Here is a 19,069-nt window from a genome sequence, read left to right on the forward strand (position 1 = left end):
TACAGGAAGTCAAACATATATATTGTGTTTGGTGTTGCCCAGTGTAAACATGACTGAGGTTGTCCTCTGAGGTGACTGTGAAAATATTTCATTTCTCAGAAGAAATTGAAATATATAAAGACATTCTGAACTTCCTCACCATGTTTTTTCTCCTCTCTGAATGAATAAATTCATACTAACTGCAATGAAATCTTAGAGACTAAGAATTCACTTTTTCAAATATACTTCCAGACAACATATGATGTGTAATTGCTGTGTAATATTTTTTTTTAAGAAAGAAGTGATAGAATTAAAATTGTGTGTGAAATGGGTATATCCACACTTTCAGCAAAGTCTGTAATGTAGTTGAAGGTTCTTGATCCAAAAGTTAGATTCCTAGTGAGTTACCATTTCTAAATTTTACCCTAGTACAAGCAGCTCAAGTAAATCGTAAAATAAAATTCCTTCATATATTAAAAGACTCAGGAACCCATTATAACTGTGCCTTGGCTGACACAAATTTCAGGGACTTTGAGTTGGAATCTATTTATATGAGATGGGTATAAACCTGAAAACAGCATCTGTTGGGTGGTAAATGATCATCTGAAAAATGGCTCATTTCTCATCTGCAAGTGCACAGCCCTAAACATGCACAAGCAAGGCAAGACAAGCTGCAATTTTGACAGACGGATCTAATTGGAGTGTTGTAAAATAGCTTCACTGAAAAAAGGGTAAGATAATAGCACACTCCAAAATTAGCCAGAAAGACTGAAAGAAACTGAAGAACAATTTAATGAAATCAAAATTGCCTGTTATTATGCCAGTGAGCAGAACTTCAGGCAAACAGCTAAAACTCTTACATTTTCTTCTTGAAATTAATAATTATCTATGCGTGATTGTTAGATGGCTTGTTTATGCTGAGAGATAGCACTTTAGCACAACCATAAATTACTAACATTAAAAATAAAGTACACTGAACACAGCAAAATAAAGTAGAAGCTTAAACGATTGATCCAGAAAAGCTGCATTTTGGGTTTTTTTAAATCTCTTACATTAAAATGTTATTCTGTATTATTTGCAATAGGTGTTTTAACTTCTTTTCATATATTTTACTATCATGATGAAAGTAATTTCCTTTTCCAGTTAAAATTAATTTCCCAAATCTGCAAATTGGAATCTTCTCATACAAACTGTTTTAATGAGCCTTTTATCTTGCCTTCTGTAAAAGAAGAGTAAAATATGAGGCAGATGTAGTTCCAGGTTTTGAAGGGATAATTATGAAGGGTATTTTACTTTCTTCATATTCATTTTAATAATAATCTTTTATGTTCCAGAATAGTACAGCTATGGCTACAGAAGCCTTCTGCCAGTGAAGTAAATGAGAAATATTGCACCATGGATTGTAATATTTCTGATGGGTTTCGGATAAAGCCCTCATTTAGCTGAACAGCCTCAGAGCCTTTTCCTAGAAAAATAGGCTATTTCAATAGAATGAAATCAATGGTCACTTGCACTGTCACAGCTACAAGCCAAAAAGATCATTGAAAATACCTATTATTAAAATAATACTTTGCAAAATGTGAAACAGTTGGATTCTTGAAAAATTATTTCACTACTGCTCACATCCTGACAGCATGTCAATTCCCAGAGGAATTACAGCTCACCAACTGTTTGACAGAACCTGATTTTATACACAACACATTATGTGCACATTACAGGTGTCTAAGGTAATGCTTTACTTCTTGGGTCTCCTGTAACAAGAAGCTAAAAGGACACTCTTTTATATAATAATTACCGTATCTGACATACTGGACAGTGGCATATTATATGCACAATGACTTTGTTAGAATGTTAAGAGAAACATTCTCAAACGAAAGGAAAGTTCACTCTTTTAACTATTGTATAATCACGTCCTCTTGCTTTCTGACCAGCGCTTTGCTTTTGGTGTCTGCGTTTTTGGTATCACGGTGACCTTGCAGTTACAGCCTGTTACCACTGGAACTGCAGCTCCCATGCAAAATAACCAGACAGATCTGGTTAACAAGTCACCTTTGCTTTTAACGTCATTGTTTCAAAGTGTTATGGTAGTTTCTGATCTCCTAACAAACACCCAAGGAAAGACAGCAACTGTTATATAGCCAATGCAAGGTTCAGGCTCTTAACAATTAAATGTTTAGCAAGAAAAATGTCTTCCACTTCTCTGGGAGCCTCAGAGTTTCCTACAGAAAAGGAAAAAAAACAACCAAAACCAAGCAAGCAAACAAACAAAAACCCCCAAAACCAAAAAAAAAAAAAAAAATCCAACAAGAAGTAAACAAACAAACAAACAAACAAACAAAAAAGAAACATAGCCCAAAAATGTTATTTCCTTGTTTAATGCTCATTCTCCAATCCTTCTGGCTCCTGCAGGTGAAGTTTTCTTCATTTATCTCAGGATATCGTAATTTTAAAACTCAATGCAAATTGTCCTCAATGAGTGATAAGATTATGATTTTAAACCAAGCAATACTTTGCATGAATCTTTGCCCTGTGAATCTGGGCAGAAACTATCTCCCATCTGTTCACAAACAGAAAGGAACCAATTGAGGCTATGGCTTTCAACCTAGCAGATGTCTCAGCTCCTCTCTTTCTAACGCGCTGCAAAAGGCAAGATAATAACTAGGCCAATTTGAAAGGTATACTTATTCTACCTGGGTAATAAAAACCAACTACTTTTCTATGTGGTGGAACTGAATTGGAAGGATAAGCAGAAACTGCTATGCATTACAAATGCATAGTACCTCTGTGGAGTAAGTCGTCCTGAAAAGGATTAGGAGAAAAGGTATCATGAGTCAGAAATATAGCTCCAAAGGCAAGCTGAAATTCAGGCAAATGCTAATAGCCAAATTGACTGCAAAACATGGTTTATTTAAAATTTAACCCATGGGAATAATATGCCAAAAGTGATTGTTTCCCCACAGTAGGTACTGAGAGAACATGAATTTTCATGAAGCAAAATATTTCTTTAGAACTGTTTTGAGCTTTCATAACAATGAGAAGAACTGTCATGACTCAACCCACACACACTCATAGACAGCAAAGCTCCTGAAGACATTCAGCTTCAGTATTATACCATTTTGCTTTCGGGGACAACATACTTAGGACTGAATATTTAATTTTGGCTGATCAGAGCCATGTGTCTTTCCATTTGATTCAGTCACTGATCTGCAGCATATGAATTCTCAAAATATCTTAGAATGAAAAAGCAATGTGTCTGTCTCCAGACGTGTTTCCAGACAGAAAATTTTTCATCATAGGCCTGAAGTATCACTTCCTTCAAATAAATTATGTAGATATGTTAATTTTTTATAAAATTGAGGTGTATTTTTGTATATTTTGTGCTTTGAAAAACCTTTTTTAATATTCATTTCTATTTCCTGTATACACTTTTTTAAAATTGTGTAGCTACAATCTAAAAAACACTGTAGTCCAAAATCTCACTTATCTTTAGGTTGCCTATTCTGTCACTTCTGGGAAAAATTATAAGCAATCTACCCTAAGAAAAGAATATTGCTGTTGTGGAAAATCATATTCTACCTTCTGTTGCTGTGGAAACTTATTTGTAAGTTTTTTCAACCTATTTAATTTCATTGAAAATTTAAATCAGATTTTAAAAGTCAAGGGAGATGGATAACTGCAAAAGCTTTGTTTCTTAGTGTCCTGGGTTCAGCAGTAGCAGTCATTTTTCTCCGTCTTGGTAGCTGGTGCAGTGCAGTGTTTTGACTTTCGGCTCGGGAACAGAGGTGATAACAATGATGTTTTGGTTTGGCCAAGGACTTTGTGAGCCTCATGCTCTGCCAGGGAGGAAGGGAAGCCGGGAGGAAGCAGAGACAGGACACCTGACCCAAACTGACCAAAGAGGTATTCCATACCACAGCACGTCATGCCCAGGATGTAACTGGGAGTTAGCCGGAAGGGCTGGGAGACTGCGAGGTTGGAGGAGGTATCAGTCAGTGCTTGGTCAGGCTGGGGGGGGCGAGTTACCGGTTGGCTGGTGGTGAGATGTTGTATTCTCTTCCCTTGTTATTCCCTTTATCATTGTTATTATTGGTGGTAGCAGTAGTGATCTGTGTTATACCTTAGTTACTAAACTGGTCTTATCTCAACCCGTGGGAGTTGCATTCTTTTCGATTCTCCTCTCCGTCCCTCCGGGAGTAGGGGGAGGGAAAGAAGGGGGGGAGTGAGTGAACTAGTTACCTGACTGGGTTTAAACCATGACACTTAGCTTAAAGTTTCTGCAATAATCAGGTGTATTCAGTCAAAACACTCTCCAAATGGCAAGCAGCCATTCTGGTTGTGAAACTTGGATTAAGCAATGTGTTAGCTCAACAGACAACTTTTTTTCTGAGTTTCTGTCTAAGGAGAGATTTCTGGCAAGTATGTGTGCTGGGCATAGTGTTTTTTCCATGTCTTCATAGAAATTTCTAAGAATACAACATTACTTTGTTTCCCACCCTTTCCTACCCCTTTTTTGGTTGACTTCTCAGGGGTTTTGTTCACATTTTAAGGAATTAATATTTCATTGAATTATACATAGTTAAGCTCTGTTATATTGTTCTCTCTAATTAATAGTTTCTCCCTCCAGCTTCAAGGCAACCAGACTGAAGTTCATTTTTAAAGCAGGGGCTTACGTAATAAATTGCATAAAACACAGGCAATTTATGTAATTTATCTGAACAGTTAGTGTCTGGATCAGCAATTCTTTCAGTCAGGTTGCCTTCCTGACCTACCTAAAACAGAGGGATCCCAAAGGTTCCTCACAGGCTTCTTTTTATTTCACTTGAAGCAAATATACAGTCTTAGCTAAAAAGTATCAGCATTCTTACCTAGATTACAGCTAAAGAAGCACAGCTGTTTAATTGCCTGCTTTGATGGCTGATTTTCCTAAATGACTGGAAAGAAGTTATAGCAATAAAACCAAAGAAGCCTAGTGGTACAAAGGAAGCAAATTGTTGTTTCACTTACTAAGGACAAAAGCAGCACTTACCTCATTCCTCTTTTTCTATGTCATTGTATTACGAACTTTTCAAAATCAGGTTTTAAGTAGCTAAACCACAACCACTTACATAAGCAAAATTGAGATTGAGCCTGCAATGGCAAGTTCACAATTTCTTTGCAACAGACAGGCATTTATAATATGCTTTCACAGCATTAATATTATTGCCTTTTCAACTTCAGAAAGCAAGTTTGGCAGAGTAATGCTACCTGTGGAGTTTTACATACGAACAGAGTTCAAGTAAAATGTAATCAAAACACCGGGTGACAGATAAAGCTTTAGCATGGCAGTCTTCGTTGCTACATAACACTAGTTTAACTATTGTTGAGATACAGCTCCAGTGATTCATTGCTTTTCCATTTCCCTAACAAGTATATTTATAAAAACTATAAGCACACGTTTGCAAAGCACAAACAGATTACAGGCCATATGGATGGGCATTCAATGAACCACCCTCCATGAAGGTTAAAAAAAATCACCTAAAAACTTTACTAATTTCAGTAGGTAAAGATCCCAGAAGAAATGGTTTTACATTCAAGCATTGGTGTTTATATTTTTTTATTGGAAGGCTTAGAAAATTATGTGTCCTCTTAGACTAGCTTGTATGTGTAGAAACCCTCTAATTTAAAAATGGCACTTATTGTTTGCAAATCAAGCAGGGATTTAAAATGTTTGCTCATTCATATTCCACCCTTGGAATTAATTATTCAAACTCTCTAGAGAAGCATCCTAACATGAATTTTGAAAGTTCTTTGGCTCTTCGTTTTAGTTTCATATTTTGGAAAAGAGGAAGACCAATAGCTACTTACAACACAAACACCCTCACTCACATACACCAGTTCTGCCTCTCCATGGGGCAACATAAGTAAACTGGGAACTCTGAGATGGAGAGTTAGGCACAGGAAGATTAAGCAATTTTGTTTGATAGAAACTGTAGTAGTTTCAAGCTGCAAAAACTAATATGTATACATACATGCCAAGAATCCTGCCTGTTCCTGATGGCTGTGGGCAGAATGAACATTTTCCCCTCCAGCTTTACCTATTTAAGATTTACATAACTTATTAAGAAGTGCAGGAAAAGGATGGTCTCATGAGCTTTATGTAGAAATCTGACAATAGAAGTTATACCCAGTAAAAAGTCCATATACAGCACATTCCTTTGACCAAAATGCAGAATTCATCAAACGTGAAGTTCAGTGCTAAAAATGGCTTAGCAATTACTACTAGTAGTTCATTAAATAGAATTAAATATGTGCAGGGAAAGATAGATTTTGTTTTAAAATACTATTTGTGCCCACATCACCTTATTGTATCTTCTGACATCTTTAGGCATATTCCTTGCTGAAAGCTCTCTTTAGGTGACTTTCAACATTCCAGCATTTAGGTGACATTCAACATTTCAGCATGTCCAGTAGAATATGCATGTGATACATCTATTTTCTTTTACCATCATCATGAAAAAAGGATGCCCCATCAAATTCTTAATCCCTCAGCTTCTGAGGGAGATAGAAGAAGGATTGTGTAGGTAGATAAGTACTCAATGTTAAAAGAGTAGAAAATCTCCATAAATGTTTTAAACACAAAGAGGCACTTTTATAGTAATTATAATAAAATTTAAAAAACAGCTTGAAGACAAGCAACAAGACAGTGCTTGAAGAGAATACAGAATAGAAGAAGTATTTAATAGAATAATAAAATGAGAGAAGTTGTAAAGCACCACATAAGAGAAATATTGTACATTTAAACTGGAGCACAGTGTAGAAACCAGTGTTGAGCAGGACCAAGTAAAAACCTCAGCAGACACTTCTTTGTAAAGTCATAGCAGAGGCACCATAAATGATCTTCTACAAGATTGTCTGCTGGTAAGCATGGTAAGAATGTCGTTGTGCTAAACAAAGCTTGAAAGTTGTAAGTCAATTAAAAAAGCTAGAGACCTGTTCACTTGTGAAGAAAATGATGAGGATAGCAAAAATGGAGACTGCAGGCAGGTAAAAGAAGAATAAAATAGCATGGAGCACTACCCATGCACGTCACATTTCTACCCCTAAACCAACTGGGATTTGCACTGTTCTCTTATTTAAGGATAATTTTCACTGTTTAACAAGTGTTCACAGCTCAGTGGGAGATCAGTCACTCTTCCCCCCCCAATAAGTTCTTTTCTGTGGGGTTTATTACTCTGCCCACTGCATTGTAGTTATGTGCTCCAACAAAGATCTTTTTAAATCATCACCTACAGAAACTGTCTAGTTTTTTGGTAATTTGAGACAGGCTATTGCGAAAAATGTAGCATCCTTGTATAATAGAGAATACTCACACAGAGGAAACAAGGATTCATTGCAGACAAGGCAGAAGAACAATAGACTCACTGTTGAAGAAAGGCATAAATAATTGAGAACGTCTGCAAAGGGACTAAGTTCTGAAAGAAATTGGCTTTTAGCCACTTGTAAATTAATTGTGCAGCACACAGAAGTAGGAGGCAAACAAACCTGAAATGGTTAGGCAAAGAGCAGCCAAATACTAGCCTCGGTCAAGCAGTCAGCATGTTAGCCCTAGCTGTATGCAAGGCACAGCAGACATTTTGTATGAGTTCATAACAGCAGGCTACAGTCTTGTTTCACTGCATGACCTAAGTATCCATGACCTAAGTATGTGCATGTGAATACATATAAACATACACGCAAATGCATGTGCACACAGATGTATACATAAAATCAGGCACACTAAAGAATCTGTACATCAGTACAGGACACTACTTGTGGTCTCCAGATGGGTGAACCCCAGAATATTCTACCTAAAGGAACATATCTCACAATATACATTCAGTATTCAGAGTTCCTTAACATAATGCAAACCCTCAAGGTCCCATAGCCTTTTTCTTCCAAAAGCTGCAACTTGCCCAGTATCTAACACAAGGCACCATTTGCTGGGACCTTTATCACCTTAAGCTACAGCAAATACAGGACTGTCATTTCTCCTGGAGTTTATACCTCTTTTGCTGATGCTATGAAAATAAAAACAAACAAATGTAGATCAGTTCTATGTTTCTCAGGAAGATTCTTTGAGTGGGCAAGTCCATAAGCACTTTCATTTCTCCTTGTTCTTCCTCCCCGTGTGGGAGGGAGGAGGAGGAAAAAGAGCACTCTCTGCAATCTCTGGGGTGACATATCCATTTTGTCTATGGGCCACAGTACTGCTGCAGATGCTGAACTTCCATTTTACAAGAGCAGGTGGAGCTTAAAATGGTGATCAGGCACTGGCAAGCCTCTGTCAATGAAAACTAAATGGTTTGCAATGATGAGAGTGATCCCTCAGTGTAACAACACAGTTTCCTATGTTTTTTTGTATAGAGGTATACTTCTTGTACTCTGCTTCCTCTCTTTTCTGTGTGTATACATTTCAGGTTTGGTCCTGTTGCACACTTCTCTGTGTGTAAGATTTATTGTTTCCCTTTTCTTTCAATCTACATTTCTGTTTCTGTTGTATGGGTTGTTTTGGTTTTTTTTCCTGACACAATGACATGGTCTTTTTGGCTTCTGTCTATCACTTTCCAAGACTTTGTAGTCCTTACTTCTTAAAGACAGGCCACTCACCCCAGAGTGTCATCCTGTTCATGTCCATGTTCCAAGTATGGCTGCAGGAATTGCTAGCACTGTTCTCTGGGTTGTGACTGGGAAAATAAATGTTTCTTCTTCTTTTCTGTTCAGCTTACCTTGGGTGACATATTTATGTGCCCTCAGAAGAGACCACGACAGAGAATTAATCATTTTCCTAAAAGCAACTCTGAGCAAAGGACTATCCTTCTCCTGGGATTTCCAGTACACTCCAGCCAGCCAGGAAGCAACCTGTGGCAATGTTGTTCTCCTTGCACCCAGGAAATATATGGTTTTAAATTAATCAACCTGCTGTCAACACACAGAAATCTATTTCACACACTGCTATGCATCTGCACCAGAACCTAACTAGTTCAGCATCTCATTGTTTAATAGAAATACATGCTTCTGAAGTGCTACAGACAAAACTAGCATCATTGTTTAGGAGGATACTCTCATTCACTTGTTAAGTTCAGCCACCTTTACCATCAGTAAAGCCTAAGTAGTACTTCCAGAAAAGGACGCCAAACCAATCTGCATGAGCCTAAGACTTTTTCCTCCATGCATCCCACACCTAACCTACTGCGAAGAGTAATTTAGGTGACAGTTACACTAGCAAGTAATTGGATCACTTTACACTGGTATATCTATCTTTCTATTTCTTAATTTATTACTGCTACCTTTTACTGAATCATAAATTGTGCAAATTGTTGTTTTTATTGAAATTACTGTACTGCTGATGTAACCATTTGGGTTTGAATATGGACTCTTCTGCTCAGGAAAGACTGAATGTTAGTTAATCTCATAAACGTCAATGACAGGCAAAGAAATTTTGTCTAAAAAAGAGCATTAGATGTCTCATACTTACAGTCCAGATGTAGCATTGTCAGTTTTATATTTTGTAAGAAGAGGCTGAAAAACAAGGAGAACATGAGGAGAAATCTGCCAATAATAGCACATATACAATGCATCCATCCCGGACAGCTTAACTACGTGTGGCAGCCGATGCCTGCTGCCTTGTCCCTCAGGCCAAGGTTTTCTTTCAATGACTTTGTTTTATCTCACCCTCAATTAAGCTTAAAAAGATAATAAAAAGCTCAGCGTAAACTCAGAGTATAGGAAACAAATATTCAGAAAAATTGCTGACATACACAGAAACTATTTTCCATGGCACAGTGCTACACTTCTTTCTGCAGCAGTTAGCGGCAAAGCAACGTGCTTGCTCTGCCCTCCCAGCTGCTCTGCTCTCCTGTCAGCTGAGTAATTCTAACCTGTTACTGCAGGTCTTTCCTCCCTTTCTTCAGGCCATGTTTTCAAGAGCATCCTTTCTCTAGCAGGGGGCATGCAGGGGAACACTAGTAGCAGCAGTGAGCCTCCTGGGCCTGATCCAAGCATGACACGTTTGATTCACCACTTCACTGCAGCATTCCCTTCACATGGGAGGATTAAGTGGGCGTAGGGCTTTAGCCATTTTCCTCATAGCCTCAAGAGGAAGGTGCGTGTCTGACAGTGAGGCACAGCTGACGCAGTATAGCATATGCTGCTCCAGCTACTTCTGACTGACAAAATTGTTCCTTAGGGCTATAGAGAGCTCTAGAGAAACTGAGGCAATCTACCTGCACTTCTGTGCACCAAAAGAGACACCAGTTAGTTCCACTATTAGAAAGATACAAGAAAAGTCTTAAATCACTGGTATTTTCCAACCCAGGTCTTAAAATTTTCTAGTTTCAAAGGATAAATCTGGAGTTGTTAAAAAAATTCCTGTACTCAGGGACTCAGGGACTTTACTGCATATTTAGCAAGAACAGGGAAGCAACTCTCAAGGAAATAAGAAAGGGAGTCAGTCATGAAATAACAGGGTCACAGAACAGCCTTGACATTTACACCAAGTGAGGTGAGCACCTCCTCAGAAGTCAACTGGGAGACCACAGACAATGGTTGCAGCAGCCTAATGTCTGCTATGAGTGTGTATTTAGTTTTTCAAAGTCTGTCCCAATCCCAAATATAATCCCACAATCAGAAAAATTTATAAACACCACCCAATTTTGAAAACCAGCACTGTGAAGATTGAAAGTTGGGCAACATTTATAGATTTATAGACCTATATTTTCCAATTTTTGCACAATATTCTAAAGATAGAAATTAGTTACATAAAAGAACACTGGACATTTTTTTTCTATTTCAGTTTCAATTTTACATTATCTAATTAGAATGGGTATATCTAGCACACCAAACTAAATGTTGCAGACGTGAAATATTGCACTGTGGAGGGGAAACGCATAGACTAACTGACAACATCATGTGAAATAGTTAAATGGTTCAGATATACTGGAAGTTTGGTTTTTTTTTAATCTTGTTTTCCAAGTTATCACCAATGTCAAAAGAGCTGTATTATTTGTAAATTTTTAGAAGCAGGAAAAATCAAATTACTGGGTAATAACTTGTGCATTGTAGCCACCTGAAGTGGCTGTTATGGCTGATATAACCTTTGATTTTCCCCGTTTACTTTCCACACAGAAATATTACAGTAGAAATTGTTTAGCTTGAGATTAATTGTATATTGCATGTCAGTGCAGCTAATCAAGCACAATAAACAAGTGTGATATAAGAGTGTTAAGAAAATAAACTGTACTTTGAACTGAATTGTTAGACAAGAAAAGGAACGATTTCCACAAGTTATAAGCTTTTTTTCTGCATGATTTTTACTGGTAAACTGAATAAAAATGAATGGTCTGAAATGGATTCCACTGCATGTGGAATGAGCCCATTAATTTTAAATAAAACAGACAGAGTTGTTTTTTTAAATTACACTATATATTCTGATTCCATCAAATCAGAAGTGCATTGCAATGAAGTGTCAAAGGTAACTGTATGCTCCTGAAGTCTTAGGTCAGCTAAGAGCAAAATAGTTCCCTTTTCCAAGGCTGAGTACTGCATTCAACACCAACAGTTCTCCATGATCTATCAGGTTGTATTGTTCCCTGCTGCTTAACGCCTCTGTAATGTCCATTGTGTGTAGGATGCAAGAGTTAGTATTTGTCTCTGTCTTTCTCATTTGTACATGCACTTGTCAGAAGAGGTTTTCAACTGTTTCACAGAATATTTTTCATCCTGATTCATGCTGCTTCTAATACGTCTGCTTTAAGTTGGCAGTTTGATAACGCACTCCGGTAGAGCTCTGAAATCATGGTTTATTGATATAAAGCTGGTAAAAACAAGCAATCAAATAACTGATACTTTGCTGTTATCAAGATGAAAAAAAAAGATTGCTTGATCTGGTATTGAAAGTTGAAGAAAGGGTTTTTTGCCTTAACAATAATGCTTAACTGGTTCAAATTATACAAAACCTTAGTTTTAATTATCAAGTTCCCAGCTGCTTTTGTAGGCCAGCAGTTTGTATTGCCCTCAATTCTATCATTAAGCACAGACGGATATTTGTGGAGTCCAATTTTGTTTTATTGTACGCAACTCAAAGGAACAGATGTGTGAACAAACAGAACAGAATATCAGTGCTCCCACCTCTACAATAACCCTGACAGAAAACACACTGAAAGCTCTACTGTATAAAAGCCTGAAAGTATTATAAACATTTTGGCTCTACAAAGGAGCAACCCTTGGCCACTTTTTACAAGATAGGCAATCCTATCTGAAAGAAACATGGTACTCATGTCTTAGAGTCCTTCTTAGGCTTTGTATGTGCTATGAATTTCAGGTCTGTAACTGCCAGCATGTCCAGCTCTGCTTTTGAATCTGTATCAAGCAGGGCTCAGCTGGCAGAAGGTGCCTTCTATTCACCAGCTACTTTGCGTAAGTTCCTTACATGCTCCCATCTCTGCACATACTGTCCAAGATGGGAGTTCAGCCTCTAAAAATACAATTTGTATTCAGTGTGACACAGCCTGAAGCTGAAGGCATTCAGCCTTAGCCACACAGAACTGATCTTATGTGAACTTTCTTTACCCATAATATAAGTCCATTAGTTATATTATAAAAAATCAGTAAAAATCAGCTATAGTAAAAATCAGATATAGACCTGGGATAAGTAAAGTCAAAATACAGACCTTAAAGACTCTTCTTGATTTTGGAGCAAAATTTTGACAGTTAACAACTTTTTGAAAGTTGTCCAATGTTCTAGATCAATGATAACAGTTAAAAAAATAAGCTTAATAAAATTACATTAGCAGTCCACAGCTCATGAGCAGATCACCTGGTTCTGCTTCACAGTGTATTTGGTTAGCTTATTGATTTTTCTATGATTCTACAGAGATTACATTTTCTTGTCAGTGGTGGGCTTGCAGATTTCAAAATTCCATTCCCAGTCAAATAATGGATTTTTACAACTAATGAGGGAGAAGGTGGGTCCTAACTGAGACATCTCCCTTCAACCCTATTCTCAAACCTATGAAGGATTTGAGAAATACCCATCTCTTTTCCCCTCCTATTCCAAATTTTTGAAAGGAAAATAGCAGAAAATGACAGCTTCTCAATAAAATACATTGTTTTCTCTGAAAAAAATGCATTCTGGAAATCCATAGAGCAAAACCAATTAATTCTCCTAAAACTCAGGTATGTGGAACTAGCTTCACTTAGCACAAATCTTTCTTCCTAGTAAATATGCTATTAGAACTATAGATGGTAGCTGCATTTCTTCACATTCAAGAAATGGCACTTTCTCTGGGTGCATAGAATTTTTGACAGGGTGGGGAAAACAGCTTTACGGTTACTTCTAGGTGGATTTACATTCCAGCAGAGATAATGACTTGTCATTAATCCTTGCTCTCAAAATCTAACTCCTGAAATGCAAAGGTACATAGGCAACACCCATAAAATCATTACATGGGAGGCTCTGTTATTCTTCTGTGGAAGAGATCGCTTCTGTCATCAGTTGCTATGTAATACCTTGGCATTTGATAGCTTTAATGTTGTTTATGACAAAATGATCTAAGCATGTGCAGAAGAATACAGAAAGAGGTAATGAGCTATACTAAAGTAACATAGTAAAATACTCAAATTTTTTTAAAGAATTTACCCAATAGCTTTATGAAGAGGGAGTAAACTATGAATCAGTCCTCCTCCCTTTTTCAGCTACCAATACTAAGATAAGAACTATTTTTGCATGCCCACATGGTCATGGAAATTGATTGCAGAAAAGATACTTTTTTGGTGGTTGTTGGATTTCTCTCTGTGTTTTGTTGGTTGTTGTTTTTTTTTTAATGGGTAGGGACTGCAAGGAAGGTTTGAAAGAGACTATAAGTAAAAATGAAATAGATTTTTCTTACTACCATTATCGAATCATCAAGTAAGTTCTGCTGTACTTTTCCACAAAGAGAAAATTAGAGAATTTAGATTACCTACAATTGTCTCTCTGGATTTCTAATTTGAAAACTTACACATGAAAATTTCAAAGAAAAAATCCACTTACTATTTCATTTTGCCTATGTGAAAAAATAAAACCAACCCAGAAAATGATCTCCATGACAACAAACCTCAGGCACTTAAACTTCCAGTGTGATCCTTGCACTGCAAGGAAATGCACTTAAAATTACAGAACAGTGTTGCTGTGAAGAAAACAACGTAAGCCATCAGTGTGCTCTTGTGGTGAAGGCAGCCAACCACATCCTGGGCTGTATTAGTAGGGGTGCAGTCAGCAGGTCCAGGGCACTAATATTTCTCTATTCTGCACTCTAGGGAGACCATGTCTGGTGAACTGTGTCCAGTTTGAGGCTCCCCAGGAATGGCTATACCGGAGCAAGTCCAGCAGACTCCAAGCTGATCAGAGGGCTGGAGCACCTGGTGTGTGAGAGGAGGCTAAAGGAGCAATTTGTTCAGCCTGGAGGAGGAAAAGCTCAGCTGCTTACAGCTGATGCCCTTGGTGGCTGCAGACAATGGAGGTGCAAAACTGAAGTTTGGCAGATGATAACACACATTTCAGCATGGAAAATTCCAACAGAATTTCTCATTTTGTTTTGTTTTGCTTTTTAAAGTGAGGACTATCAAATAATTATATGATTCTAATTGGTCAGGTTGCCCAGAGAGGCTGTGGGAACTCCATCTTGGGAGATACTAAAAAATCAGATGGAGACAACCCTGAGCAATGTGGTATAGCCAGAGCTTCCCTTGTTCTTTTTAAACTTTTGTGATTATGTAACTCTGCATGTTTGCCAACAATTTCTGCTAATGCTGATACTAACATTATATATATATAAAAATCCTTTCTTGATCTCCTGTGTTGATGCATCCTTTGTACACTAGCATAACTCTGTAATTCTCAGACACTGCTTTTGTTCTATGAGGAGAATGAATGGATCTTTTCAAGGTTTTTTTTGTTTGTTTGTTTTTACATAATGACAGCCATCCAAATATACAACTATCATGGAGTGAAGGCACAGAGATATTTTACTCTGAGAGTTACAAGGACTAAGGCGAATACTACAGTCCAGAGGGATGAGGATGCTTGTGAGATTTATCCCATTTAACTGCAAACTCTGTATCTTAGAATCATAGAATAGTTAGGGTTGGAAAGGACCTTAAGATCATCTAGTTCCAACACCCCTGCCACGGGCAGGGACACCTCACACTAAACCATATCACCCAAGGCCTCGTCCAACCTGGCCTTGAACACTGCCAGGGATGGAGCATTCAGAGCCTCCCTGGGCAACCTATTCCACTCTAACAGGAAAGAATTTCCTCCTTATATCCAATCTAAACTTCCCCTGTTTAAGTTTGAACCCATTACCCCTTGTCCTATCACTACAGTCCCTAGTGAAGAGTCCCTCCCCAGCATCCCTATAGGTCCCCTTCAGATACTGGAAGGCTGCTGTGAGGTCTCCACGCAGCCTTCTCTTCTCCAGGCTGAACAGCCCCAACTTTTTCAGCCTGTCTTCATACGGGAGGTGCTCCAGTCCCCTGATCATCCTCGTGACCCTCCTCTGGACTTGTTCCAACAGTTCCATGTCCTTTTTATGTTGAGGACACCAGAACTGCACACAATACTCTAGGTGAGGTCTCACAAGAGCAGAGTAAAGGGGCAGGATCACCTCCTTCGACCTGCTGGTCACGCTCCTTTTGATGCAGCCCAGGTTAACAGTATCAAATAATGACAAAACACTCAGGAAGGTCTGCTGAACCTATTCACGATCTGTTCAGTGCTGAGCCAAAACACAGCTTTTTAGTGCTGTGCCTGGGCTACTAGAAGCATTTGAGCTTGCTACTCCAGAGTGTAGCTGTGTTTTCCTACACAAACTGCAAGCACAGTAGACATACTATATAGATCTATGTAATAAAGGTATAGCTATAAATTCCACAATGAAGAGCAGAGGAGTGATTTCAAGTAGATATACTGAGGTAGCAGGCATTGTGTTTGTTTACATTAGGATTTTATGCTGTTCAATATCTTCTTAGAGAAACATGCTCTATGGATTATGTCATAGTGGTGATTGCTTCAGGTAATACTGTCACATGTTTAGTTACATGTGATTAACCATGTCTTTCTTTATGTAAACACAATGGATACTTTTTTGCATTTATGCAATCAGAAAAATTGAGTCTTTTAGTAGTGAGTTTGAACAGATTAAGAATTTCAATGAGTGTAAACAAATTTCAGCTCGCTGATGTCAATGGAGTGCTTACATACCCAAGATGATAACAGCTTTTTTTTTTAAATGTAGTAACTAGCAATTGTGAATAATTATTTTCTAAACACACAGGAGACAGCCTAGTCTTGATATGTCATCCTATATGGTATTTCTACATAATCCATTTGTTTTAGGCAAGAGCTTTTTCAGTCCACATCTTAATCTCCAGGCTATATTTAGCACATTGTGATTTTGTTTATTATTTCTGTGTCTGCTGCTATGTAACCAGCAACACATGTACCAACCAGTACTTACTGTCAATTAGATTTCACAAAATTCTACATTGTACTCATCTCAAAGCTTTCATTTTAATTGTTGTATACATAAGCAGTGTCCTACTTTAATCACATCCATTTTCCATATGGGCTAGAGAAAAGCTCCAGAAATGTTGGAAACATTGCATCATATGGCAGCTTTACCCTGTTCATTGCTAGTGAGTTATGTAGGGACAACATATTACAACCCTGCAGGGGAAGAAGCTACATTTTTGTACAGAATCCACCATCTTCTGAATTTAACAAGAATTAATGGAAGCTGTCAGTCAGTGTTTGTGGTGAGAGCTATAATGGCTAAAAATAACACCTTTGACCAGGTAGCCCATAAGCTATGTCATGAGGATATGGAAGACAGAGACAAAAATCACAATTTTTCAACTGTTTTAAAGCTCTGATTAATTTCTGCAATTTTTTTATTGTATATTTTGTTACCTTTGCCACTGCAGCGTGACTTCTTGCTTAATTACACCTGGCAATGACCCCTTCTGGGAGAAGTAAAGCTTTAGCAACAAGCAGACAGGGGCATCTGAGCTTGGAATCCCAAACAGAATGAAGAACAGAAAAAAAACCCCACTGAGGTAGAAAAATCTGAAATGACAAGGTAAGAAGAGAAAAAAATATCTTATGCCACTCATTTGTAAGAAAGAGAAACACTAATGTGTAATGCAGACTGTTGGCATCAAGAAATACAGATAGTAAAAAGACAAGATGTCTCATTTCACACAACTGCCACATATACACAGTAATGTTTTAAGGCAACTTCTTTCTGGTTATCAATCTTGGCACTCTGTTGTTCAACATAAAGACAAAATACAGAGAGTTTCAGCAATTTTTTTCTTGTAATAGATAAGATTTAAACAAGTGAGACATTTTGTATATATCCAAATTGATTAGAAGGCAGTATTATGTTCTAATAACCTTAAATCAGGTTATAGGAAACAGAACAATTTTTAAGTCTCTGCCAAAAACTTTTCAAAGTGTAAACAAATAAAAATGCAAACCAAACACCTCAACCAGTTGTAAAACTTAACCAAAAATAGAGTGACAGAATAGAAAGGATGCTATCAATGGTAAATTCAATGTCTGCTTTATGAGACTTTCCCCTTAATTAGCGGTCAGACACCAAGAACAAAGATATGCTCTAACACATCAGGAAGCCCTCACCATATTAATGCTATGGCAGTTATAGGACCTGTTAAAGCTTAACAACCAATGATGTTGCTACTAAAAATTGGTTAAAAAATAAGTAATAAATCGACGGCACATGTATTAAGCATCAGTGCAGCACTACCAATTCTTTGATGCAGCTGTATGTATTTAGAAATTTGGGGTCTGATTTTTAGTTACACTGATGTAAATCCAAAGTAATGCAGCTGAAGTCTATTGTATCAAGCCAAAGCCATAGGGAATCAGCTCTTAAGAAGGTGACCCTCCAACTACAAAAACTTCATAAATACACTTACTTTTCCAGTTGTAAGGTTACTGTGGCTAATGTTACATGATCAAAGTCCTTTAGGTCTGCTTTGATTTACACTAGAGTCTGAAGTTATTACCAGCATTAGCTATGAAACTATGAAGATAAGGAGTGTCATTATGTCTGAGTCTTTCTCCTGTCTCAGGCTGGGGCTTATTAAACATAGTTTAAGATGTAATCCCCTAGATGTTCTGACTCTGGCCTTTGTTGTTTTTTCCTCATATGGAAGAAGTAGTGAAAAATATTAGTTTTGGTTTTTTTTTTGCCATGGCTTCATTGTGTAATTCTGAGTATCACTTTTCTGTATTCAAAACTGTAATACCAATTCTAAAAGGCAAGTTAAGAGTTTAAAGCAACACAGATAAAAGTAGAGAATCTCTCTGAAAATCAAATCAGTAAGACAGAAGTACATTCTAGTCCAAGCACTGGTTATGAAGTTGGTGGGATAGCAGCACTGCACCAAATCCCCCAGTTCCCTTGGAGAACTTGCACCGGTCTAAATAGCAGGTTGGGTGCATCTGCCTCACCACCAGCTCTCCTACAATAAAACAGGATTTATACAAAGTAGAAGGAAGTGTGATAGGACTTACTATATTATAAAATTATATCAGAAGTGAAGGATGCATTTCCTACTCCTGTGTAAACTAGTACAGTGACCTCAACACAGGACAGAAACCTATGCTTCACAGATCCTACCGTAGCACTGATAACTTCAGAGATGAAATCTCCTTTGTCCCTGCCTCCAAAATGATCTTTCACTCTTCGCTGCTCCTTCTCATGAAGTTAACAATGTACCCAATGCATGATGGGGATTGATTAGTTGGCATGCCAAGAGGGAAAAAAGAAAAATTACTATAGTGTCAGCTGCTTTTACTGTGATCCTGAGAAAAGAAGAGCCATGAAAGCCTCACATATCAATGCTGCAGAAATGATACCAAATGTATAAAAAAAAAACAGTCCAAAACTTTGCTGCAGAACTCCAGAAGCACTGAAAACAGGACGCAATATGTGGGAAATCAACAGCTTTATCTTCACACAAATTACATCAGTATGATGCCACCTTTTACAGACTAATCACATTT

Source organism: Pezoporus flaviventris, unplaced genomic scaffold (assembly GCF_033815535.1).
Source record: "Pezoporus flaviventris isolate CSIRO_AGI_PZ_B2104156 unplaced genomic scaffold, CSIRO_AGI_Pfla_v1 ptg000086l, whole genome shotgun sequence".
Taxonomy (NCBI): Eukaryota; Metazoa; Chordata; class Aves; order Psittaciformes; family Psittacidae; genus Pezoporus; species Pezoporus flaviventris.